This window comes from Equus przewalskii, chromosome 3, assembly GCF_037783145.1.
Source record: "Equus przewalskii isolate Varuska chromosome 3, EquPr2, whole genome shotgun sequence".
NCBI lineage: Eukaryota > Metazoa > Chordata > Mammalia > Perissodactyla > Equidae > Equus > Equus przewalskii.
Window position 1 is genome coordinate 76,370,934 of NC_091833.1, and position 27,305 is coordinate 76,398,238.

Here is a 27,305-nt window from a genome sequence, read left to right on the forward strand (position 1 = left end):
TGACGTTGCGTGGACACAGCTGAAGAGGTAAGCAGGTGTGCCAAAAGTCCTCATTTCCTAGCGAAGATTTAACATAATTTCCATATCCTCTACCCAAATTAAACAGTCACTGTCTATAAAGATTGGTAGAGACTTTACAGGACAAAAGAAGAAAAAAAGGAAGGAGAGGCGGGCAAAAGGGAGAAGGAGGAAGAAGAGGAGGCAGGTGGCAGGAGGAGGAGAAAAATGAGGAGAAGAGGGAGGAAGAAGAGGAAGAGAACATTCTTTGACATTTGCCTAACATTAAGGGAAATTTTGAGGTGCTGAAAAGCTGATCCTGGTGTCTGAGTCACGAAGTAACAGCTCCTAGGGTTCCTTCCCAGGAGGTCAAAACACCATGAACAGGACCTGAGGCTTCCAACAGGCTGAGTCAATTCTAAGAGAAGGTGTGTTTATCAGCCCTGAAATAAACCAGGAGCGGCTCAGGGAGTCCTGTTCTCCCTACATCTTATTACACTGAAGCCCTTTGATCTCAGTCATTACGGGTGTGGAAGGACAGGAGGAAAGAGACACTGCTGCTTCTCCCCGACTCCACCTCCCCTTCTTTCATTTACCCAGAGTCAGCTTCTGACTGACTGTCATAATTCCACCTAGAAGCTCTGAAAGGCTACCTAACAACAAATAATATAGTTCCCTTGGGCACACTTTGGAAGCACACAGACCAAACTACAGGGCTGTTTTGAAGGGTTCGTTTCTGCACTTAAAGTTGTAAAAAGATTTCGGAAAACTCAGCTGAGGCCTTGATGGGTTATCCACTCTGCTGTAAGCCAGAGATGGGATTTTACGCAGGTAACCACACCAAAAGCGATAGAAAGCTCACACTGTTTAACCTTTGCTCAGGAGAAGCTCTTACTTGTATTATTTTCTATTTTGAAACGATTTCAGACTTACGAAAACGCTGCAAGTTTAGTATGGAGAATTTTTGTTTTCTTGGACCACTGGAGAGAAAGTTGCTGACATGATGCTCTCACCCCCAGCCCAGCAGACAGTGGAGGCTCAGAGGATTTGTTCTGGAACACACAGGAAGATGAGTGTGGGAAACCTCAGAAATCAGTGGAGGAATCGCTGAGGGCCGCCGAAGGGCCAATGAGTGTATAACTGTCATTGTCGCCCTGGTTTTACTTCTGGTCTATTGTAATATGATCAACATCTGCAAATGATCTTCAACTGAAGTTCTCTCCAATTCCACTTCCTCTTAGACCCTACATTAATCTTAAAGCAGTTAATCTGCCAGCTCTGAAACCTCCAGTGGTTCCCTTTTGCCAAAATCCCACCAGATGAAGCTGCAATGGTTGCTGGGCATCTAAGGCTCTTCATGGCAGGGCCCTAAACCACACTGGCCCTACGAATGGAGGTCGTGCAATGTAGAGATTTAAGGCTCAGACTTGAGCCCGTGTGCCTACCTCTGAAACCTAGCTCCTACTTACCAGCTGTGTGGCATTCAGCAAGTCATTAAACCTCCAGGTGCCTCAGTTTCTTTATCTGGGGATGATAAGAGGACCTACTGCATGGAGCTTTTGTTAGCATTAGATGAGTTATGATATGCAAAGCACTTAGAATAGCGTAAGCACTTATGTAAGTGTTTCCCATTATTATCAAACGTTACCCTACTTCAAGTACCCTGTAAAGCAAACCACTCGGTTCCCCAAATATCCTCTCTGGGCTCTATCCCTGCATGGGCTCTCCTCTCCACCGACTGTCCAATGCCAATCTCTCGGTGCAGGCCCTACCCACCCTTCAAGGTCCAGCTCAAATCTTATCAACTCCACACAGCCTTTCCTGCCGTCCTAGAAGAAAGGGATCTTTCCTTCCTCAGAAAGCCCTATGCTTGTATCTCTTGCTGTTTTATGTTATGGTTATTATAATCATGCCTTAAAAAACAGGGAAAATAAAAGTGCTGTGCATATGGTGAAGCGCTACACAGATGGGATTCTAATACTGACGGTATCATCTCATCTCCACCACAGTAAGTACTACGAGCTGCATGGGGGCAGGGATCACATCTATTATCTTGGTTTCTCCCACAGTGCTTTATATAATAAAGTTTGTGAGTAAATTTTTTCAGTGGCTGAGTAAATGATTAATCCTCTACGGTACTTGGTTTATCAGATGGGTTTCTTATGGAGAGGTCACTGAGGGAACAGAAAGCATGAGGCAAACATGCTTTGTGGATGGGTGGAGGGGGAGTATTTTCAGGTTATGGGCATTTTTCAGGTAGGGCAGGCCTAGGTAGGAGGCCACTGTGGAAAGCTCTGAGAAGCCAACAGGTGGGCAAGCCAGGAGGATGTTCAGCATCTTTAAAGGTTTCTTCCAGGCCTTCTTTTCAACTCAAATCAGGGAACTGCTCCAGGCTCTGCTTCCCACCTTCTATTTTAAACTGCTCTCTCTCCAAGTTTTCCTGGTTTCATTCCATGTCCGTTACAGTTCTTAGCTGCAAGCAACAGAAACTAACTTTGTCTCACTCAATTAAAATTTATTAGAATAGTAGGAGCTCAAAGAACAAAGGAAGCTAGAGTCAAGGCGTGGGAAAAGACAGGAGTGAACAGAGCTCTGGGGTCTAGGCATCAGGAACCAGAGCAGCCATCAATGCTGCAGGAAGAGCCTGGTTAGTGGCTGCTCTCCTAGTTGAGTCCCTCACATCCTTGACACATCTGCCAAGTCAAAGCCCTAGGAAAGAGAGACTGACTGGCTAGGCTAGTCACTTGCTCATGCCAGGCTGCAGTGGGAGGGGAAGTGGCCCTTCTGGCTTCTGTCATAGAAAGCAGACACTATGTCCTATCAGAGGTACACACAGCGAGGCAAAGTTGACTCCCTGAAAGGAAATCTGGGTGGTGTTGAGAAGAGGAATTGGATGCTAACAGCTAAATTACCAGAAATAGCCACCACACTATGCTTTTGGATGTGTTTCTTGATTCCCCTTTCCAACTGAGCTCACGTGGATGGACAACTCATTTGAACAGCTCTCTGGTGTTTGATTCCACTTCTCCCCCAAGAAGCTGGCTGTCCTTCTTGGTGGCATGTGCTGCTGCCTGAGAGCAAAGGAGGCCACACCCATGCTACTGGGATGCCCAAGCCCAGGTCCAGTGCCCTTTGCCCATGCTTATCTACAGAAGTGGTAGAGATCAGACGAAGGGTGCATGATGGCCTGTGGCCTGGAGCTCAGGGCAAGAGCAGGGCTTCTACTTCAGAGAGAGAAGGTGAGAGAAAAGCAAAACAAAGTTAGCCCTGTAGTCATGCTCTTGCATCCCTCCCCACCATGCACTGAGTGCTAAGGAGAGCAGGGAGGAATCAAGAAGAGCCATCTCCATTTTAAGTTTCATTGTCTGGAACTATTGTTTGCAGCGGGGTCTCATGTGAAAGGAACGATGAAAAGTTAGGGGAAGTTTGCTGGGGGAGGTGCTTCTAGGAAAGTTCTCCTCATTCACAAAACATGACATAAGACAGGGATGGTCCCTTTTCTGTCCCTGGTCTTTGTCATCTGCATGTGATGCCTGGAACCATGGCAGCCATCTTGAGGCTATGAGGGACAAGCCTGAGGACAAGAGCCTACTCCCTGAGGATGAGGGAAAAAAGGAATCAGACTGGATCTTGATGATATTGCTGGGTTGCATCACTAATGGACTTTGGAATTTGGAAAGTTCTCCAGACTTCCAGGTACATCAGATAACATATTTCATTACTGTTGAAGACACTAGTAGGTGTGTTTTCTGTTACAGCTGAAGTCATCCTACCGGACACAGCTTTCTAACCACTGCTCTAAGCATGGGCACATTCTAAGCCCCACTGACATCAGCTAACCTTGCAGTATGAGCCTGCAGAGGGAAATTCTCCTACCCAAAAAAGGAGATGGCTTTCTGCAGCTGCACAGTTTACACATGTCTCAGGCCAGCCCTCCTACTCCTTATTCTTTGTCTTTTTTGGACAAGCATCATGTAATTTGGGACCATAGATATTGGGTAATTACCATAGCAATGATTAGGGATTCACTTCAGGAATAAGGAAATATAATTATAGTGCCATTGCAGCTTGTTTCCATGACAACAGGGGCAATTGCAATTGATCAGCAGTTTTCTCCCTAAACAGATCCCTGAGCCTCATTCAGATGAAATGCTAAAGAGCAATTAACTATCCTCATCAAACAAACTAGAGTTGCTGGAAGAGACAGGAGTCAGATTATATTTTTGTGTGGTATCTTGACGGCTCATCCTGGACTTTGGTATTCTATGAAAATATATGACACTCAGTAGGCTACAGAGCCCCAAATTACCTAATATTCACAAGAGAAACAGGATACGTCAAAAAAAAGTCAAGGAAGAAGAGGAAAGTTTGGAATCTTAAAACACAGAAACATCTTAGAACTGGAGGTCAGAAGATCATCTACTCCAGCCTCTAGGCTCAGTCCTGCCTCTGCATCACACTGGACGGGCAATCATCTACCCAGCCTCTGAAGCTTTGTGGGGACTCCGCAGACTTCCATGCTATGTACGTCACTCCTCAGTTGCTCCACTTGGAAAAAGGTCTTTTCCTAAACCTCTCTAGCCAGCATCTGAATCAAGTGGGTCTTGGTCTATGCTCTGGAAATAAAAAACTAGTTACCAACCTCCTCTTTATCTCAGTATTACCCAGCATATGTAAAGTGCTATCTTAGAGCAGATAGTATAATGTCACATGGACTTTTCTGTCCTCATCATAATCCTGGGAGATAGCATATCCATTTAACAGATGAAGGGGCTGGTTCGGTTAAGGTCACACAGCTCCCCAGTGAAAGCAACTACACTTACATGAGGACCCTGGCTCCTGATCTGTTGCTCTCGCACATATTGTATCTCCAATAATTGCTGTAATTGATTCATCAACCTTCTTCCCCACAGACTTATCCAACCCAGCTCCATTAATTCTCCTGGTTAGTCCCTAATTTTCATTCATTTAATGGTTTTTGTACTTCTTCTCTAGTCTCTGTTCAATTTCAGCGCATCCCAGGTTCCTATGGATAGAGGATAAAGGATTAAGTGAAATAAGTCTTTTCTGACTTCATCTTCTGAAAGGCAGCAAGGCCAAGCGACCTAAGGCACACACGGGGAGTCAGGGAGCCTGAGCTTCACTGTCAGTTCATTGGTGACACGCTGTCTTGTTACACCAACCGCGTAATTTTCAGTCGGTGAAAGGGACAGTGATACTCTCTACCATGGTGGGGAACTGAAGGATGAATTAGACGAATACTGACCTGAACTGTGGAAAGAGTCTGTCTGGTAAAAAGAGCTGTATTCATGTATCCATTGATTAAATGAGTAACTACTGAATGCCCGCTATGTGCCAGGCACAGGGCTAGAGGCTGCAGATACAGTGAATGGCAAGCTATCCAGGCCTACCCTTATGGAAAGGTAAAGGAAGTTGTGCGAACAACGGCAGGGGGGCCAGATCCTCCCGAGGGGGTCAGAGAAAGCTTGCACCCCACCCCCAGGAAGGCACATTTATGCAGAAAAATGAAGGATGAAGAGGAATTAGCAGGGTGAAGGAGGTGGAGATGGGGGATGCGGTTGTTCGAGACAAAAGGATAACCATGTGCAAAATCAGCTAACTTGGATTCTAGTCACATCTCTAACACTAACAGCACTGTGATCTCTTTGAGCCTCAGTTTCCCCATTTGTAAAGTGAAGGTATTGAATCAGGACTAAAAATTACCTTAAACTGTGAACACTGTTGGGGGGGGGGGTTTGTGTGATGACTGAATAAGGGTATCATATAAGTGGAGAGTAGGATTTATATTAGCTTTGGGGGAGGAGGGAGAGGTGCATGGGTCAACCATAGGGAATTGGATTCATAAGGAAAGGATTCCAGCAGCTCAGGCTCCTTTCCGTCAGTTCTAACAAAGTGTGCCTCTCCAGGTGGAGTAGGTTGGCACTTCAGTTGAACCCAAGTACCTTTCTCTTTGGCTTCCTTTTTCTGATCATTTTCCTTTACATATTTCAGGAAGCTATCTTGGCTCTTAGAGTACTTAATATGCTCAAAATATACACTAATTCTCTTGGCAAGAATCGCGCCCTTAACTTGGTCGTTTACAACAGTGCCAACAGCACGCTGGGTAATACTGCAGACTCTTCCAGTTTTGCTATGTTAGCATTGGCGGTGCAATCCTTCTTGACAGCGCCCATCCCCTTGACGTCTACAATATCTCCTTCTTGTAGATTCACATGTATGTGGCCAAAGGAACAGCTCCATGTTTTCTAAAAGGCATAGGAATATATTTCAAATCACAGAAATTACCTGTATCTCTTTCCCCACACTGTCTCTCCCATCAAGATGCCTGCTTCCCTCGATGAACGGGCTCAATGCCCTCCAGCAAACAGGTGCAGCTCCTTACCCTTCCAAGCTAGTGTGCTCTACTCTGCAGTGATGTCCTACTTCAAAATTATCCCTTTCTGTTCCACCCCAAATTTCTACCTCCTACTTTAGGGTTTTAAGGGAGGAAAATAAGCCCCCAGTCTCCCCTGACAATATGAACTTATCACCTCAGCCAGATATGATCTCACCAATGCCACAGTCGTTCCTGCTTTTAAAAAATATCTTTATTGAGATATAATTCACATACCAAAAAATCATCCTCTTAAAGGGTACATTTCAATGATTTTTAGTATATTCACAAAATTGGGCAACTAGCACCACTACCTACATTTAGAATATTTTTATAACCCCAAAAAGAAACCTGCACCCGATTAGCAGTCACCCTGCCACCCTACCCCATGCCTGGCAACCACTAATCTTTCTGTCTCAATGGATTTGCTTATTTGGGACATTTCATCTAAATGGAATCAGACAATAGGAAGTATTTTTTTTAACTGGCTTATTTCCCTTAGCATAATGTTTTCCAAGTTTATTCAAGTCATACCATGTATCAGTATTTCATTCTTTTTTATTCCAAAATAATATTCCATTGTATGGATATACAACATATTGCATTCATCTATTCATCTTTTGATGGACATGTGGATTGTTTCAACTTTTTGGCTATTATGAATAATGCTGCTATGAAGATTCTTGAACAAGTTTTTATGTAGATATGTTTTCATTTCTCTTGGGTATATACCTAGGAGAGGAATTGCTGGATCATATGGTAACTCTATGTTTAACATTTTGAGGAACTGTCAAACTATGGCTGTACCTTTTTACATTACCATCAGCAATGTATGAGGATTCCAATTTCTCTACATTCTCACCAACACTTGTTATTGTCTTTTTTATTATAGCTTTCCTAATGGGTGTGAAGTGATATCCCATTGTGGTTTCGATTTGCATTTTCCTGATAGCTAATGATGTTGAGAAAGTATGTTTTCATATGTTAATGGACAATTTTTATATCTTTATTGGAGAAATGTCTATTCAAATCTTTTGCCTATTTTTTTAAAGGTATGCTTTTTTTCTTTTGGTGAGGAAGATTGGCCCTGAGCTAACATCCATTGCCAATGCTCTTCTTTTCTTTTTTTTAAAATTTCCTCCCCAAAGCCCCAGCATATAGTTGTATATCCTAGTTGTAAGTCTTTTTTTTTTTTAAGTTCTTCCATGTGGGATGCCACCACAGCATGGCTTGATGAGCAGTGTGTAGGTCCGTGCCCAGGATCTGAACCGGTGAACCCCAGGCCACTGAAGCAGAGCACGTGGACTTAACCACTCTGCGACAAGGCCAGCCTCTTGCCCATTTATTAATTGGGGTTTTTTTCAGTCTTCTTCTTCTTGACTTATAGAGTTCTTTACTGGCCCAGTTTTGGCGGCATAGTGGTTAAGTTCGGTGCACTTTGCTTCGGCAAGTTGGGTTTGGTTCCCGGGCATGGACTCACACCGCTCATCTATCAGTGGCCATGCCTTGATGGCAGCTCACATTCAAAAAAGAGGAAGATTGGTAACAGATGTTAGCTCAGGGCAAATCTTCCCCAGCAGAAAAAAAAGAGTTCTTTACCTATTCTGAATATGTCTCTTATCAGATATATGATTTGCAAATGTTTTCTCCCATTGTCTTTTCACTTTCTTGATGGTATTGCTTGTAGTACAAAAGTTAATTTTGATGAAGTCCAATTTATCAATTTTTCCTTTTGTCACTTGTGCTTTTGGTACCTAAGGAATCACTGTCTAATCCAAGGTCAGGGAGATTTACCCCTTTGTTTTCTTTTAGGAGTTTTATAGTAGGCTCTTACATTTAAGTCTGTGACCCATTTTGAAATTCATTTTTTGTGAATGGTGTAAGAAAGGAGTCCAACTTCATGCTTTTGCATATGGCTATTCATTTGTTCCAGCACCATTTGTTGAAAAAGACTATTCCTTACCCATTGAATTATCCTGACACTCTTGGTGACAATCAGTTGATCACGAGTGTAAGGGTTTACATTTGTATTCTCATTTACATTCCACTGATCTATATATCTATCTTTATGCCAGTACCACACTATTTAGATTACTGTAGCTTTGCAGTAAGTTTTTAACTTGGGAAGCATAAGCCCTCCAAGATTGTTCTGCCTATTCTGGGTCCCTTGCATTTCCATATGAATTTTAGGATCTGCTTGCCAATTTCTCAAAAAAAGTCAGCTGGAATTTTGATAGGGATTGCATTGAATCTGTGGATCAATTTGGGAAGTACTGCCATCTTAACAATATTAAGTTTTCCAATCCACGAATGAGATATCTTTTCACTTATTTAGATCTTATTTAATTTCTTTTAATAACATTTTGTCACTTTCAATGTACACGTCTTGCACTTATTTTGTTAAATTTATTCCTAAGTATTTTATTCTTTTCAATGACATTGTAAATGCAATTGTTTTCCTCAGTTCACTTTCAGATTGTTCATTGCTAGTGTACAAAAACAAAAACTCCCATCTTATATTCTGCAACCTTGCTCAATCTTATTTAGTCTAATAGTTTTTTTGTGGCTTCCTTAGGATTTTCTCTATATAAGACCATGGCATCTGCAAATAAATAGTTTTACTTCTTCCTTTTCAAAATTGATGCCTTTTATTTCTTTTTCTTGCCTAACTGTCCTCTCTATAACCTAAGTACGGTACAGGACAGTGCTGAACAGACATCCTTGTCTTGTTCTTGATTTTAAGGGAAACACATCCATTCTTTCACCATGAAGTATGATATTAGCTGTCAATTTCTCATAGATACCCTTTCTCAAGTTGAAGAAGTTCCCTTCTGTTCCTAGTTCTAAGCGTTTTTATTGTGAAAGATGTTGGATTTTGTCAAATGCTTTTTCCGGATCTATTGAGATGATCATGTGGTTTCTGTCCTTTATTAATATGGTATTTTACACTGATTGATTTTTGTACGTTAAACTAACTGCACTCCTGGGATAAATCTCGCTTGGTCACGGTGTAAAATCCTTTTCATGTATTGCTGGATTCAGTTTGCTAACATTTTGTTGAGAACTTTAATGTCTATATTCATAAGAGATGTTGGCCTGTGGTTTTCTTTTTGGTGATGTCTTTGCCTGGTTTTGATATTAGGGAAACAATGGCCTCACGGAGTGAGTGGGAAAGTTCCCTCCTATTCTATTTGCCACATTCATGCTTGTGTGGAAGTCTCTGCTCACGCCATTCCTGATCTGGAATATTCGTGCCTTGCCTCTCAGCCACTCCAAGTCCTGCCCATCATTTGGAGCCAGTTCAAGGCCTCCTCATTCCTAAACCCTTTCCTAACTGCTCCAGTCTGAGAGTGAGCGCACCCGCCCTGGAGCCCCTTCAACTCTCCCTGTGCTTACAGCTGGGCACTTACTGTAATGTGCTGTCACAGCACAAGATGAGTAAATGCTGGGTGTTAGGTAGAAACTGGGAGCAGGACAATGGGAGTCCCAGTGAGAGCAGAGCCTCAGAAAAGCAGCTGAAAGGAGGAAGACAGCTGAGCCTGGTGACCCAGGACCAGCAGGATAACTCAGAGCCATGTGACTAGCTCCTTAGTAAGGTTGCAGCCTCCTTGAGAGGCAGAATAGTGGATGCATAAGCATGCGCTCTTTTCTGCTTCAACAGTGGCTCAGCCAGCAACTTACCAGCAAGTTATTCTCTAGCCTTAATTTTCTCACCTTTGAAATGGGGATAATAATATCAATCTTAGAGTGTTGTGGTAAAGATTACATGAGTCCACCTATGCAAAATACATTGCATTAAGTTCAGTAAGTGGTATCTTTAATATATGCCATTAGATATTCTCTGTGGAAAAAGAGTTTGTGGCTAAAGGAATCTTGGAGATGCTCCATCCTACAGCCCTCTTCTCAGAGATTCCCAGGGCACATTAGCATAGCAAAAGCTCTGCAAAGTCCTATGTAGAGGATCCCGTTTAATTTATTTTGGCCCAGAATTTCCCAAATCTATTGGCCAAGATGACCCTCTCCCCCCTTTTAAATTTAACACCACTTTTGGAAACAGAATATTATTGTATTTCATTAATAAAGGAAGTTACATTAAATTGTTAAAAACTGATCATGTTTTACTGTTTTGCTTTTCCCACAGGCACGTATCATTTAAAATCAGCAGCCGAGGAGAAATAAAGGCTTCTAATCTAAAGAAAGAACACAATGCTCTAAAAGCCCGACGGAAATGAGAAATTTCAGGCAGAAAGAGCAGATCAATAATGAGCTATTTTTTGCCACAGAGACATTTCTGGAATTACAGATCCTTGGAGTTTGACAGCATGTTAAGCTCAGCTCCTTTAAATTCCCACCCAGTGCAGAAATTCCCCTTGGTCAGTCCCAACCCCTGCTGGCACATCCCCAGACTCCCCATTTATAGGCAGCTCCACTAGTTGGGAAATTCTCCCTCACATTGGGCTGAAATCTGCATCCTTGGAACCTCCATCCAAGACCATGCAAATGAAATTTTGAGTTTTGTGTTTTAGTGAGAGCTGTCCATTTCTGAGATAGCAAATAAGATGCACAGAAATTCTGCGAATCATTACACAATGCAAAGTAACATGACTGTTAATTGAGCAGTGAACTACAAACGACGGTTGTTGGAAACAACATTTTTTATTTTCTCCATCCGTAAATAGGGCAAATAATCAGAAGTTCACCTTTACTGTATGCAATGGAGGTACTACTTACTTCACAGGTGAAATAATTTGCAATTGTCAATTTCTGAGAAGAAAGGGGAATACAAATTTTAAATTACTTCTATATTCCTGTCTTTTTAAATTTTAAAATTATGTAAACTTATGATCCAAAGCTTATCTTTCCAGCTTCTTTTATTATAAAAACAAATGTTAAATAATTAAAATATAGTATATGTCTCATAAATATAGGTTTATCAACAAGAGTCAATAATCATATTTTCAAATTATTTCAAAAAATTGAAGAGGAAGGAACATTTCCAAACTCATTTTATGAGGCCAGCATTATCCTGATACTAAAACCAGACAAAGACACCACAAAAAAAGAAAACTACAGGCCAATATCCTGATGAACAAAGATGCTAAGATCCCTAAGAAAATATTAGCAAACTGAATTCAATAAAACATTAAAAGCATCAGGGGCTGGCCCCAGTGGCTGAGTGGTTAATTTCGCACGCTCCGCTTTGGCGGCCCAGGGTTTTCCCTGGTTTGGATCCTGGGCGTGGACATGGCACTACTGATCAGGCCATGCTGAGGCAGCTGTCCCACACAGCACAACCAGAAGGACATACAACTAGAATATAGAACCATGTACTGGGGGCATTTGGGGAGAAAAAGCAGAAAAAAAAAAGAAGATTGGCAACAGATGCCAACTTTAAAAAATAAAAATAAAAGACTAAAACACCACGATCAAGTGGGATTTATTCCAGGAATGCAAAGATGATTCAACATCTGCAAATCAATCAATGTGATACACCAAATTAACATAATGGAGGATAAAAATCATATGATCATCTCAATAGATGTAGAAAAAGCATTTGACAAAATTCAACATCCATTTATGATAAAAACTCTCAACAAAGTGAGTATAGAAGGAATCTATCTCAACATAATAAAGGCCATGTGTGACAAAACCATGGCTAACATCATACATACTCAATGGTGAAAAGCTAAAAGCTTTTCCCCTAAGATCAGGAACAAGACAAGAACGCCCACTTTCGCCACTTTTATTCAACATAGTATTGGAAATCCTAACCAGAGCAATTAGGCAAGAAAAGGAAATAAAAGGTGTCCAAATTGGAAAGGAAGAAGTAAAATTTTCACTAATTGCAGAGGACATGATATTATATATAGAAAACCCCGAAGATTCCACCAATAAGCCATGAGAACTAGTAAATGAATTCAGTAAAGTTGCAAGATACAAAATTAATATACAGAAATCAGTTGCATTTCTATACACTAATAACAAACTATCAAAAAAGAAAAATTAAGAAAACAATTCCATTTACAATTGCATCAAAAAGAGTAAAATACTTAGGAATAAATTTAACCAATAAAGTGAAAGACTTGTACTCTGAAAACTATCAGATACGGATGAAAGAAATTGAAGATGACAGAACAAATGGAAAGCCACACCATGCTCATGGATTGGAAGAATCAATGTTGTTAAAATGTACATACTTACCCAAGGCATTCTGCAGATTCAATGCAATTCCCCTCAAAATTCCAATGGCATTTTTCACAGAACCAGGACAAAGAATCCTAAAATTTGTACGGAACCACAAAAGACCCTGAACGGCCAAAGCAATCTTGAGAAAGAAGAATAAAGCTGGAGGTGTCATGCTTCCTGATTTCAAACTATATCACAAAGCTGTATAATCCAAACAGTTTGGTACTAGCATGAAAACAGACACATAGATCAATGGAACAGAAGAAATCAATCCACACATCTATGGTCAATTAATCTGACAAAGAAGACAAGAATATACAAGGGGGAAAAGACAGTCTCTTCAATAAATGGTGTTGGGAAAACTGGACAGCTACAAGTAAGAGAATGAAACTGTACCACTATCTTATATCATATACAAAAATAAATTTAAAATGTATTAAAAACTTGAATGGAAGACCTGAAACCATAAAACTCCTAGAAAAAAACATAGGCAGTCAGCTCTTTGACATTGGTCTTCACAACAGTTCTTTGGATCAGTCTCCTTTGCCAAGGGCAACAAAAGTAAAAATAAACACATGGGACTACATCAAACTAAAAAGCTTTTGCACAGCCAAGGAAACCATCAACAAAACAAAAAGCCAACCTACTGAATAGGAGGAGATATTTGCAAAACAGACATCTGATAAGTGGTTAATATCCAAAATATATAAAGAACTTACACAACTTAATGTCAGAAAAACAAACAACCCAACTGAAAAATGAGCAGAGGACGTAAATAGATGTTTTTCCAAAGAAGACATACAGATGGCCAACAGGCACATGAAAAGACGCTCAACATCACTAATCATCAGTGAAATGCAAATCAAAACCACGATGAGATATCACCTCATGTCCGTCAGAATGACTCTTATCAAAAAGACTAAAAGTAACAAGTGTGGGCGATGATGTGGAGAAAAAGGAATCCTCGTACACCATTGGTAGGAATGTAAATTGCTGCAGCCACTATGGGAAACAGTATGGACGTTCCTCAAAAAATTGAAAATAGAACTACCATGTGATCCTGCAATTCCACTTCTAGGTATTTGTCTGAAGAAAACAAAAACATTAATTTGAAGAGATATATGCGCCCCTATGTTCACTGCAGCATTATTTACAATAGCCAAGATATGGAAGCAATCTAAGCGTCCGTCGATAGACAAATGGACAAAGAAGATGTGGTTACATATATTCAATGGAATACTATTCAGCCATAAAAATGAGTGAAACCTTGCCACTTGCAACAACATGGATGGACCTAGATGATATTATGCTAAGTGAGATGAGAAAGACAAATACCATATGATTTCACTTATATGTGGAATCTAAAAAATAAAACAAACAAACCAAACAGAAACAGACTCATAGATACAGGAAACAAACTGGTGGTTACCAAGAGGGGAGGGGGTAGGGGACAGATGAAGCAGGTGAAGAGGATTGAAAGGTACAAACTTCCAGTTATAAAGTAAATAAATCACGGGGATATAATGTACAGTATAGGGAATATAGACAATAATATTGTACTAACTTTAATGGTGACAATAACTAGAGTTACTGTAGTGATCATTTCACACTGTACATAAATATGGAATCGCTGTGATGTACACCTGAAACTAATAGGACACTGTATGTCAATTACACTTCAATAAAAAAAGAGTCAATAATAAGAATAGGTGATATTACCTATATTTTATAGAAATGTAGCTGTTTGATCCATTGTGGAATTTTCCAAGGCTTTACAAAACTTAAAACCTGAAGGAAAACCCCAAGAGGTAAATGGAATAGAGCTTAAATGGGAAGATAGCCACCAGGATCCAGGCTCCTCTAAGAATCCAGCATAATTCAATGTGAAATCAGGGACTTGGCAAAACCATAACCTACTATAAAAAGGATAAGCTGTGCTTTCATAGGACAGTCCTTCTAAAGGAGAAGTCTCTAGACTCAACCTCATTTTGCATTAAACTGCTACTTAGTCACATTTTAGTAACTGTACCTCATTCTGATACTGGGAGGCAAAAGGTTCACATTCTTATTTCACAACTGAAGAAACGCAAGTAAAATCAACACTGATTCATCCTGGACAATACTCAACTATATATCAACACTCACAGTCCAACAACTGGGTGAGTTCAGCGCTAGCTGTGCTCTCCTGGCAGTGAAATCATTTTCTTCAGTTCATTTCGATGGTTTTCTTACTAAAAACAATGGGAAACAAGTAGAGGTCTGTGGAGGAAGAGTGAGTACTAGTCAGGACTAACAAACGCTGTCCGTGGGCATGGTAAAGCCTCCTGGGCATTGCTGGCCTGAGGATTTTGTAATTTGGGTTCGACTGTAGCTGGCGACACACTACACTTACTGACACACACCACAGAGAACGTTTTTGTCCTCGTCCTTGAAACACAGTAAGAATACCACAGTTTACATCTTCTATTCCTTCAACACGTATTAGGGCAATTTACGCAGCAGTAGGCATTCACAGGAAACACTTTTTTGTGCACCTAAGATGAGGCTGAATAAAAACTGGTCCCTGACTTCATGGAACTGGCCGTTGAGTGAGAGAGACAGACAAGCAAATCAATAATTTCCATAGAAAGTGTCCAGCTCTTTGCTGGAGCTGTGCAAATGATGCTAGGGGAAAAGAGGCAACGGCAGACAAACGAGATCCGACAGTGGGAAGCTGCTTCTCAGAGGAGCTGACTTCCAAGCTGTCAGTAGCAGAGTTTAACCATCTCTGACTCTGACTTCAATTCCCCGCACTCAGGTGAGAAAGTACCTCCTGACCCACTTTTCTGAGTACTTGACACCGTCACAGCCAGATTTAGTGCCTGTGTTCTAAGACGGGGAGAAGGAGAGAAAGAGACAGAGACAGAGAGAGAGAAACACAGACCACAAGGAGCGGAAGAGCTCCATCACAGACAGGTTCCAGAAGGTGCTAGAGGCTAGGAGGAGGAAGGGTAACCACCCTGTGCCTGAGCAGTCTGTGTCCTCAACACCGGTGTAAAATCTAATCCACAACCATGGTTTCTCCTTGCCCAGCACTGGGATATGGGAACGCAGTTGCCTTCAATCCAAGGAACCTGGTTGAGCTAAGCCAGTGGGGTGCTGCCTTCTACCACCAGTGAGGGCAGTGAAATGAAGGCAGACCCCTGTGCTCTCCTAGAAAGTGAGTCCAGACTCATTGGCCCACTCCCCACGGTGACTCCTCCACCCAGAACACCCCAAGTACCGCAAGTCTTCCACCTTCCCAGAGATGAAACACATCTGTGATTCCGCTCCTGCCTCCTCTGGGATCTCATTCCCCACCCCGGAACTCTGCCGAAGAGCAGAAAAAAAAAAGTGTGAGTTATTACCTTAGATTGTCGTCCAGGGTCTCCTCATCGGAAGAGAAGGTCCCATTGCTGACACTCCGGGGAGAATGGCTCTTCCTCACTGAGGCCTCCTGGGACAACGAAGTGTCTTTCTTTTTCCTTTTGCCAAACAGCTTCTTAAACGGCTGGAATTTGCCTCCCTTCTTCTTGTCTGTGGATTACAAGACAAATGCACACTGCGGTTTGACAGGGTTGCACCTCTGAGCCTAAGAGCAAATTACAACTGAGCTGCCTCCAGCCAATGGAGCAGGGGCAAAGGGCGGCCATCGGAGTGAATGAGCGACCAAGCTCTGTGCCAGGAATGTGCGGGCCAGTCCCTGGCTGTGCTAGCTCAGGCAGAGACAAGCCAAGGGCACTGAGTCTTCTGCCACCCGAGCTTCCAAGAAACACCTGGGACAACAGGAAGGGGTTCCAAGCTTCATGGTGGCCAGCACAGCACCCCCTTGCACATGCCACACAAAGGTGATGCCTGCTTTCTTTAACAAAGCAGATGGCCTGTGCCCTTCACGGAAAAAAACTGAGAAAAACACGTAAGTCAGACAGGTGTTTAAAAAAAAAAAAAAAATATATATATATATATATATATATATATATATATATAAAACACCTCCTCTGAGAACCACTCTGTTTTAGCCTTTGTTAGACACAGATGATAACTGCTAACTCTTGGCATAAGCTCTGCCCCCAATTCCCTCCATCCCCATATATTTCCAGTTTATTTCTCTCGTGTCCTTTTAAAGTCTACTATGAAGAGCCACAAAGGAGTTGCTATGAACTTCCTTCCACATACTACTGCCTCCAGTCAGGACCCAGGCTCAGTGCCAGCATTTCCTGCAGATGTGTAGGTATTAGGTAATACCTTTGAGTTCTGCTCCTTCAGATACAAATCCTCCACATCACTCCATTCCTACCTCGGAAAACAAAGTGTAAATTACCCTCCACAAGAAGAAGCATCTTTTCAGCTCTTTCCTTTTAAGAAGCTTAAAAGTCATTTATCCAGAGGTCAATCTTTTTTTTTTTTTTAATTATTTAACCCTTACTATGCACCTCTGCTCTAAGAACTTTACAACTATTAACTCAGTTAATCCTCGCAACAACCCGATGAGGGAGCTACTCTTAACATCCCCATTTTACAGATGAGGAACCTGGGGCGCAAGGGAAATAACTTGTCCATGTGACAGGAAACACGTCTTTGAAGCTGGAGTGTGGAGCCCTGAGGGAAAAGGAAAGACGAAAGCTCGCTCTGTGCTTGGAACAATTCTGCACAAAACACACAGGCACGAGCCCCAGCTGAGGATCAGAGCTCCCAACCTCTGCTGGCCAGAGTCTACAGGGAGGTCTGGGTAAACAATTGAGGGTCACGATGTTCCAGGCAGCCACCTCATTTCATCTGGTGATCTTCAGTTCTGGCCTTACTGAGAGTTCACAGAAAATCTGAAGTGAGGAAGAAGTGTTTTAAACCACTTCACCCTAAGCAGTGGCGTTAAGACAGGAAGCAGACAGGAGAATCACCAATTACAAAAAGACAAGTCTGGAGTCCTCAGTACAGGCGCAAACAGACCTTCAAACCTCAGCAGTCCCTGAAACAACGCTGTCTTATATCCCGTTTAAAAGGAAAGGAGCTGGATGATGTATCAGAGGGCTCTGTACACAAGGCATTGTGCTAGGCAGGTAGTCCTCAAAAAAGGGTTAAATTATTTCCACTGCGTATTACTTAAAAGACAAAAAAGTGTGCAATACAACTGAGATCATATCATTTAAAAATGGTAAAGACAAAAAAAGACTGGAGGGTTTGACTTCAGAATGTTTGTATGTTTTTCAGTGGTTATTTATTCAGGAGTGTAGGCCAGATATTTTCACGAAACCTACTTTTGGTTCCCATGAGTATAATCTCCAACAGATAATTTTTAAAAAATTATAATGAGTACTTTTGAAGAGCATCAAAGAACATTATGAAAGTGTTAAAAGAACTGACCTTATATAAAATGAGTCAATTAAAAAATTTAAATTAGAAAAAATTCTATAAGGTGCTACAGGTATCATTACATTATTACACAATTGGTCTTTGGCAGTGACTGATGAAATAAGTGAATCCTCTCTCTACGACTGTCCAAGGGTCAAAATACATAAATGACACCTGATTTCTAGTTCTGGCAGCATCACTGAAAATGGTCAAATAGTAATTTATGCTACACTTCACTTATTTCCAAGGTGAAATGCTTCCTTTTTTCTTTTATATCAATTGCCTTTTTCCCACTGCAGAAATGTCTAACCCCAAATTCTCTAATCAGAAATATTTTAAAAGACCATAGCAAAATTCTAACAATATCAGTTAAGACATCATTACCCCCAAGTCAGGGTCCACAAACCTAGTTTTTAAGATAAGTCGAGAATTTTAGATTATGTCAGAGTTTACTGATAGGAAAAAAAAATCACCACTTGCTCTAAAGTCAAGGTGGATTTGGTGGTGTTCAGTTGAGTTGGAACCAAAGGAGTTAACTATAATTAAAGACAAGTTACAGTTTCTTGAACAGGTTCCTTGTATATTTCACTAATGGGTGACTTGGTCTACATGGTCAGCTGGTCAGCTGAGAAGGCTGATGAGGTCCTTTGTATCAACTCAGGGTCCAAAATGGTGGCAGCCAATATATAAAATATTTGCTACACTGGTATATTGTTGGGGGAGACAGAAAGCAAACAGAACCTGGAAGAAGCTGAATACAAACACAAGGATGGGATAAAGAGAGGATGCCAGGATCTGGAAGCCTTATTCTGGAGAACTTGGTGGGCTTCATGCAAGCACAGAATGGCCTCCTTCAGGCCATCTGTAAAGCTGGTCTGTTTGAGGACAGCTGATGAACCAGGCACTCTTGCACTCTGTGCTGCATGTTATATGGGCAATCACATGGCATGAGTACACATATTATCCTAGAAGATGGGTCAAAGTCCAAACGTCAGCGCACGTCTCAAGGATTACTCAGGAAAGGCTGTTTCAGCAATGCCTTAGCTATTATCGGGCAGGTAAAGGAACATTAAACCTACCTGAACTGAACTCTCCATCCAACAACCCATCCTTCTTACCATGAGAAGAAGTTCTAAGTCTTAAGAACACCAGTCTCTCTTCAGAAGAGTCAGAACACAGAAGCTTAGTGTTTGTCAGATTTCGGATACGAAAAATAATTTCTCCCTCCCCATTTCCAAAATTAATAATACATTTCCTGTCGGAAATATCTTTAAATTTTAAGTAAAATTTAAAAGGCTACTTTTATAATTATTTTATTGTTGACTGTGGCAATTAATTAATTTTCCAGGATTACCTTTATGAAAAGACTCAGTAATCACATTTAGGCCCACCTTATATTCTGACAGCAAACCATGACTAAGCAACATTAATAGGGAATGAAATTTTATAAATCAGAGAAGGCGTTATACTCTTATTTACTTGATCCCTCAATTTTATTCTCAAAGTTTGGGATAAGATCTCTTGCATCAAAAGAGCAAGTACCTAAACTTTATGAAACATTTCCAACTCAATGCCACAACCACCATTATGAAAACCTGAGCATGTGTCTATAAATATCCATTAAATAAACTACTTTATGATCAACTTATGATTTGGGGGCTGCGTTAACACCCTGTCGCTACAGGATTAACTGGATTAAGTGCATGGTCAGTCATCACTAGCAACTATTTTCTTGACAAATAGCACCACCTGTTATTGTGAGTATTTTTGTACAGATGGGGCCTAAGAGATTAAAGCAATTTTAACAATGTAGTAAAACAGTACTTCACCAATGCTAACACGAAATACTCTAAAATACAACTATCATATAGAAAGAGTATAGTTTAGTATGCTCCAACATTAGAGTATTTAAGATGGCATTTTCAAATTTTACAACACAAACTTACTTTTGTTGAGTGGTTGGGGCAGTGGGGAGAAGGGGGAGGGAAAAGGAAGAAATGTAATTGCTACTAAATTTGCTGGCTGCAACTCTAGTTAGGGGTTAAGTGCGTGGGCCCCAGAAACAAGAGTATTTGGCCCGAATCCTGATCCCATCTCTTACTAGCTATGAAACATCTGTTTACCAGCCTCTCTGGAAATTTACCATCTGAAGCTGAAGGATTGAATTTATAGGCGAAAAGGCACTGGGTGCCACATTTTCTTAATATTTCAGCATTTTTCTATTGTAATTTTTCACATAAAAAAACCTAAATATGCATATACACTGCTTCAGGGATCACAGTAATTTTCATTCTTTAAGCACTGAATTAAATTAATTTATTTTCATCATCCAATAATTGCTTTGGGGAATTTTTTTTCATTTAAAAAAGTACTCATTATCCATTATTTCATGGATATAATTACATACCATTGGATGGCTGCATCATCATAATTGCCAGTTTATACGGAAGATTCTAAAAATTAAAAATCACTGAGCAAGCCAGGCAAATCAGATTCATTTTCCATTTGTCATAAGGATGCAATTCTTACTTTTTCATTTCTAAACCTTAAATAATAAAAGTATACCATTTCTCTGCATTGGATTTATATGGTATGTTTTCAAATGAGAAACAGAATTTCCTATCATAGTTTATTTTAAGCATCATTCAATGTCTTAGTCTGGGGTTTCTCAGAATGTGCTCTATGGGCTGGTACCAGGTTTTTATAAAAGACCAGCACATTTAAGAATCTAGGTAAAATAAAGGTAACATGTTTCTTTACTATGAGACCTTTCACAGTCTTCAATATGCTGATATTATTATGGCTCTCCAAAGGGGCAGAGGATATGCAGTGCTTCCCAAATTTGTCTGGCTGTGGAAACTTGACTTTCTGGACATCTATCATGTTTAGTGTTCCTCTGAACATACTCTGGGAAACACCGTCTTCATTATTTCTTTCAAACATTTTTCAGTTTCTTTAGGTACCATACATTTCATACACACACTCCCCGAAACTCCGGAGTACATCGCCCGGTAAACCCACATGAACTGACTGAAACGTTTTGGTTAACTAAACCTAATGTTTTAGGTCAAGTTCTGATTTCAAACATGCATGCATATAGCATATATTAGGACGCAGTACACAGCAATTGTCTGAATCCTAGAATTTTACTACTTAAGGGGAATTTTGCAACGCTTTTCTTAGCATCGGAATACTTTTGAGAAGAAACTTAAGTTACAAAAGACGACTAGATGCGCACTGTGATGCACAAGTACTCAGTGGCTACCCCATTTTTACTGGACCCCATGATCCCGGTATATTTCAAGGAAAACTAAGGAGCTGGCGCCATGTCAGACGGGCTGTGTGCTCCAGTGCCACGCCCTGACAAGAGAGGCCTGAGAGAGATTCCACTTCCAGAGAGGAGGGACAGGGTGTTGCGGCAGCCTGTCAAGTTACATGGGGGAAGAAGAAGCAATTTTCTCCTTTTCTGGGGAGGCATGGAGGGAGAAAGATATTTGCTGCTGTGCCGATTCAGAAAATGAAGAGACAGGATCGATCATACTCTTTTAGAAGAGGATGGGGGTCCCTGGAACAAACAGAGAGAGGCCCTGTTGGGGTAGAGACTGTGGCTTTCACAAGTCAGGGGTCACAGGCAGAGAACGTGGTAGCCAGACCATATGAGGGAGGAGCAGGTCCTGGACACTGGGTGGAAGGGCTATGACACATGTTGTAGACCTCTAAGGCAGGCCCAAAGCTCAGATTTACTTTGTTTCCTCAGTGAGAAATACCATTTTCTTCCTTTTCAATGTGAAGAAATTCTATTCATTCTTCAAGATGTATGTCCTTGAAGCTTTTCCCAAATCCCCAAGCCCACTAATAATTAATCACACCCTCCTCTGGCTCCTGTGTGCTTTGTCACACTTCTACTGTGCCACATCCCATGTTTTGGGCTGAATTGTGCACCCCCCATTCACATGTTAAAGTCCTAACCCCCGAGGACCTCAGAATGTGACTGTATCTGCAGACAGGGTCTTTAAAGAAGTAATTAAGGTTAAATGAGGTCACTAGGGTGGGCCATAATCCAATATGACCACTGCCCTTATAAGAGGAGGAGATTAGGACACAGACAGACACACAGAGGAAGAACCATGTGAAGACATAGGGAGAAGACAGCATCTACAAGCCAAGGAAAGGGGCCTCAGATGACACCTTGACTTTGGACTTCTAGCCTCCATAATTGTGAGAAAATAAATTGTGTTGTTGAAGTCCCCAGTCTGTGATACTTTGTTATGCAGCCCTGGTGAACTAATACACCCCATTGTAGTTGTGAGATATTACAGAGATCACTTTGGATCTGCTGTTTTGTGAGTGTGCCTTCGCACCTTTCCACTTGTTCTTCCACCTGGAACGCCTTTCTCCCTTTGCCTACAGAACTCCTAACCATCCCCCCAAACACACTCCAGGTGCCAGATTCCCTGGAAGGCCATCCGTGAACACTCTGGCAGGAAAGAATGACTCCCTCCTCTGTTCTCTGTGCACGTACAGACATCTGTTACAATGCTGCAAAGTGTGCCATCGCTCCTGGACCGAAGTTCCCCGGGTACAAGGACTGTGCCTTGTTTATTCCGCATCTATAGCACCAAGGCAGACACTCAACAACGCTGCTGGACCCTATGCCCTTAGGGGCGGATGCATTTTAGAAGTCAGAATTTTTCAGATTGCGTAAAGGTATATTTAGACCCCAGTAGGATCTATGACAGCACTTTAAAATCAAATGCAATATTTCTGGAAAACATCTATATTCACCTTAAGTTTTGCTAACAAATGAACGTGCACCAAATTTACAAAGAACTTTTGAGATTTGGGGAGTACAGATAAAGGATGGCGATCTCTTCATGCAGTTCAGTCGGTCCTGCAATCACATTTGTTTTGAAAATGCAGATTTGTTCCATTGTGATTAATCTATGCTATCTCATCCAGGAGAAACACAAGGTGAACGCAGAATACTGCACCCAGCCGAACTGAGGTGTGCAGGAATACACAAAGACACACACACGTACACCTCAAATATCTACCAGTTACCCCAGACTGCCACCTGTGTGATGAGATACGCCCACACACACGTGGCGGTACAACTTTCGGTCCACTTTCGGATAAGCTCCCTTCCACTACCTCATAATAACACACAAACGGCAGCCCTTCCAATGCTCCAGTCCGTAAGCAAACTTCAGGTCTTTTTGAACGTAAAGTGCCATATCAATTGTAGTGTTTATGTATTTACGTATCTCATTACTATTTAACACGTGTAAAACTGCTACATTTTTAAAATTAGGTTCCTGTCCTTTTAAAATATGTCACTGATGAATTTTTCTGTGTTGTGCTATGATCTCATTTTTCCCATTAGCCCTTGAGTCTCATTTTGTGATTTTGCAGAGTGCATTGATTTTTAGTAATGTATATGTCCATTATAGCAGAATTGACTGTAAATACCTAAACAGAACCTACTGGAATATGTTTGTATTTACCTAGTTCTAGGCAAGGACCTATCAATTCAAATGACAATTAGTTGGCTATTTCTTGGGCCCCCTACTTCTCCAAATCACATCAACTTTTAACTTTGCTAGTTTTCCTGTTAGCCTGTCTCAGAACCTCCTTTTTTGTTTCCATGTTTCACAACAATTCACAAGAGAAACCAAATAATATTTAGGAAGAGTAACAGAGGCAGATATGATTTTTAATGTGAAGCCTCAGTGTTTCGCCACATTTCTCCCACACACTACATCTGTGGGTGGTGGTTCTGTCACTGCCAATTTCTGCCACTTGAGTTTCAGAGGATGCTGTGAATCCATGGCTGACTTTGAGTGGAAAATATTGGGGGGGGGGGGTGGCTGCTACTTTGTCCTGCATATTTAGCACATTAGCAAACCACATCAACAAAGAATACCTCTATACAAGGGCTGAACATATTAAATTCATTTCAATTCAACACATATGATTGAATATCCAACACCTGCAGGATTGGTGCAGGGCCTGGCTGGCAGCACTGATGGGTAAAACAAAAGCTTTAGGGGCATCTGAGGCTGTGTTGATCAGGCTTTAATCAGAGAAACCGAAGCAACAGGAGATGTGTGTATGTGTGCGTGTTTGTGTATATAAGATATATCAAGAGATTTGCTGCAAGGAATTGCTTTACGCCAGGTGGGCGCTGGTGAAGCAAGTCTGAAATCCATAGGGCAAGTCCTCAGGAAGGGCACGCTGGAATTCATGGGCACAGATTGGAGCTGCTGTTCACAGGTGGAATTTCTTCTTGCAGGGAAGCGTCAGCCCTGTTTTTAAGGTCCTTCAGTTTATTGAATCAGGCCCACCCAGATTATCTTGAATCATCCCCCTTACTTAAAGTCAACTGAGGATGGACTTTAATTGTATCTACAAAGTACCTTCACAGAAAGGGCTCAACTAAATAATATTTATGTTTGATTAAATAACTGAGGACTGTAGCCTAGAAAAGCTGACACAGCAAAATGATCATCACACTCTACCCCTTGTCAACTTGGCCCCCACATGCATCTCCTTTACCAAACTCAATCTCCAAATATGGTAAATAACAAAATCATACTTCTACTATCATGATACCAATATCCCATGGACATCTGAAAACACACTAACCCATTCCCCAGAAGAGGATGCAAAGTCTTAAGGAATGTTCACACTTCTCCTGTAACTTATACACTGAGAAATAAAGTTGTTATTAACACATCATATGTTAGATGATAAAGAGATAAGACAGGGAAGAAAAAAAATTTGATTAATATATATGCAAACATATTCATAACAAAATAAGGAAGAAATATCCATAACTGTTACAGTTCTTGTTTCTGCAACTGGCCATGTGGTCGTAGCCAGTCTTTATAACTATCTTCTTCCACTACCCATTCCACATTCCTTTGCCCTCGGCAAGGACCTCAGCTGGTTGTGGTTCTTTGCCTGGTGAGGTGCACGAACCTGCATTCCTGAAGAACCTGGGCCATCAGCTGTCCTGATTTGGGTTGTTGTAGCTTTTGATTACTCCACAGGACATGGGAGTACTAGGAGATGCCCTAAGGGATCTCCTGTATTCCAGACATACTCTTCCTTACCTCCATTGTGTGGTACCAACCCAAGTTTCCCTTGGAAGTCAGGATCAATCACTCTGGTCAGCACAGTGACTCCCTTCTTTGCCTGCTGACTGACAGGCATGAGGAGCCCAAAGGGGCTGGGTGACAGTCTCAACTACCAGTTCAATGGAATCACTGTTGTATCTCCTGGTGGAAGCATTCGTCCCATTGGAACTAAGAACTCTAGACAAGTAAAACCTAAAATCAAGGGAATGGGAAGCAAAAATTTTCCTAGGGGGTCACTAGTGATAATAGTGAATAGAGCTACTCCCATTGATTCCTGAACCCAAGAAGCCTGGCTATGGGAGAAACAACACCAATACTGCATCCCAGAGAACATAGTCCCAGCCCTACAAAGTACTGTCATCTAGCCAGCACTGAAACTGAGTCTTCTAAAGGCCACTGCACCACTCTATCAAACCAGCTGCTTCAGGATGGTGGGAACACGGCAAGACCAGTGAATTCCATGAGCATGAACCTACCAAGTTCTTTGATCAGAAGTGATGTCTGTGTGAAATACAATTATAGTGGATAATGTATTCCATAAGTCCACAGATGATAGTTTTGGCAGAAGAACTGTTTGCAGTAAAGGAAAACCTGTGTCCAGAGTAAGGGTATGTTCTAGTAAGAACAAAGCACTGCTCCTTTCATGATGGACATGGTCCAATGTAATGAATCTATACCAGGTAGGTAGCTGATCACCCTGGGAAGTGGTGCCATATGGGGAACTCAGTGTTGGTCTCTGTTGGTCTGGGTGAGTGGAAGTCAATGTTGCTGAGTTCATGCATAACTTCCATCCCTGTCACTGGGCCAATGGGCCATTTTGTTCATAGGCCTATTGACAAATGGCTGGGGAAGAGGCTGACAGGTATCCACAGAATGGGTCACCCTACGCATTTGATTATTAAAATCCTCCCAAGGTCATCCTTTGGTAAACATTCACATGTGACACAAATATCTTGAAATCCTTTGCCCATTCAGAGAGGTCTATCCACATACCTCTTCCCCAGACCTCTTTGTCACCAATTTTTCCAATCATATTCCTTCAAGTCCCTGACCAGCCAGCCAACCATTAGCCACTACTATGAATTGTTATAGACTTCTACCTCCAACCATTTCTCCAAAATGAACAATCAGATGTACTGATTAAAGTTCTGCCCATTGAGAGGATTTCCCTTCACCACTGTCCTTCAGGCCTGTCCCAGAATGGGCCTAAAGCTTTCAAGTGGTGCCTGAATATCGTGCAAAACCATCCACAAACTAGGCCTGGGTTTTCTCTTCGTTAGCCAACTAGTCATAGGGAACTCCCCATGAGGTCACAGGGGCAGGCTGCGAGAGAGAAGGGAATGTAGCAGGACTGGGGACTACGATATTTGGGCTACTACTTCATGTAACTTACTTGTGCCTTCAGGGCCTGCTGGAACCTGATCTCATATGTACAACTTCCTTTTGATAATGCAGTACGGCTGTGCACGCCCAGCTTTATGGCTTGGTGGGTGAGACAACACCCAGTTTACGATGGGCAGCTCAGGTCACATGGTAACTTGGTGCCCATAGTTAACACCCATTAGTGAGCCAAAAGCTGTTTCTCAAAAGATGAGTAGTTATCTGCAGAGGATGGCAGGATTTTGCTCCCAAATCCTCAGGGTGTCTGCTATGATTCATCTACAGGGGCCTGCCAAAGCCTCCACAGTACCCCTCTCTGTCAGTGACACTTCAAGTACCACTGGATCTGCTAGACCACATGGCCCAAATGAGCATGGCAGTTTGCATGGCAGCCTGGACCTGCTGCAGGACCTTCTCTTGTTCTGGGCACTACTCAAAATGAGGGCCTTTCAAGTTACTCAGAAAACGAGCCAGAGTAGCACAGCCAAATGAAGAATACGCTGCCTCCAAAATCCAAAAAGGCCCACGAGCTGTTGTGCCTCTTTCTGGTGGTAGGAGGGGCCAGATGCAAGAACTTATCCTTCACCTTAGAAGGGGCATCACAGTGTGCCCCAGACCACTAGACCCCTAGAAATTTTACTAATATGACAGGCCCCTGAATTTCAGTGGGATTTATTTCCCATCCTCCAGCATAAAAACGTCTTACCAATATGTCTAGAATAATTGCTACCTCCTGCTCGCCAGGTCCAATTGTCATGTCTGCGAGTTTATAGCCTCTGTGATATTATTTTGTGTCACTGATTTCTTTTAAAAATCAGCTTATTTTTAAAAGCTTCAGTGTC

The 27,305-nt window shown here is 41.6% G+C and overlaps 1 protein-coding gene and 1 pseudogene across 19 annotated transcripts in view; both read right to left on the minus strand.

The window, feature by feature from the left end:
- The window catches only part of CRACD (capping protein inhibiting regulator of actin dynamics), a 308,280-nt gene that overhangs the window by 88,430 nt on the left and 192,545 nt on the right, over window positions 1–27,305 (minus strand). For all 19 annotated transcript variants that reach the window (XR_011538724.1, XR_011538726.1, XR_011538725.1 and 16 more), the window contains one exon: window positions 15,964–16,132. The gene's annotated coding sequence lies outside the window, so the exon portion shown is untranslated. The remainder of the gene's footprint in view (window positions 1–15,963; window positions 16,133–27,305) is intronic.
- LOC139082625 (uncharacterized) lies at window positions 24,784–27,220 on the minus strand (annotated as a pseudogene).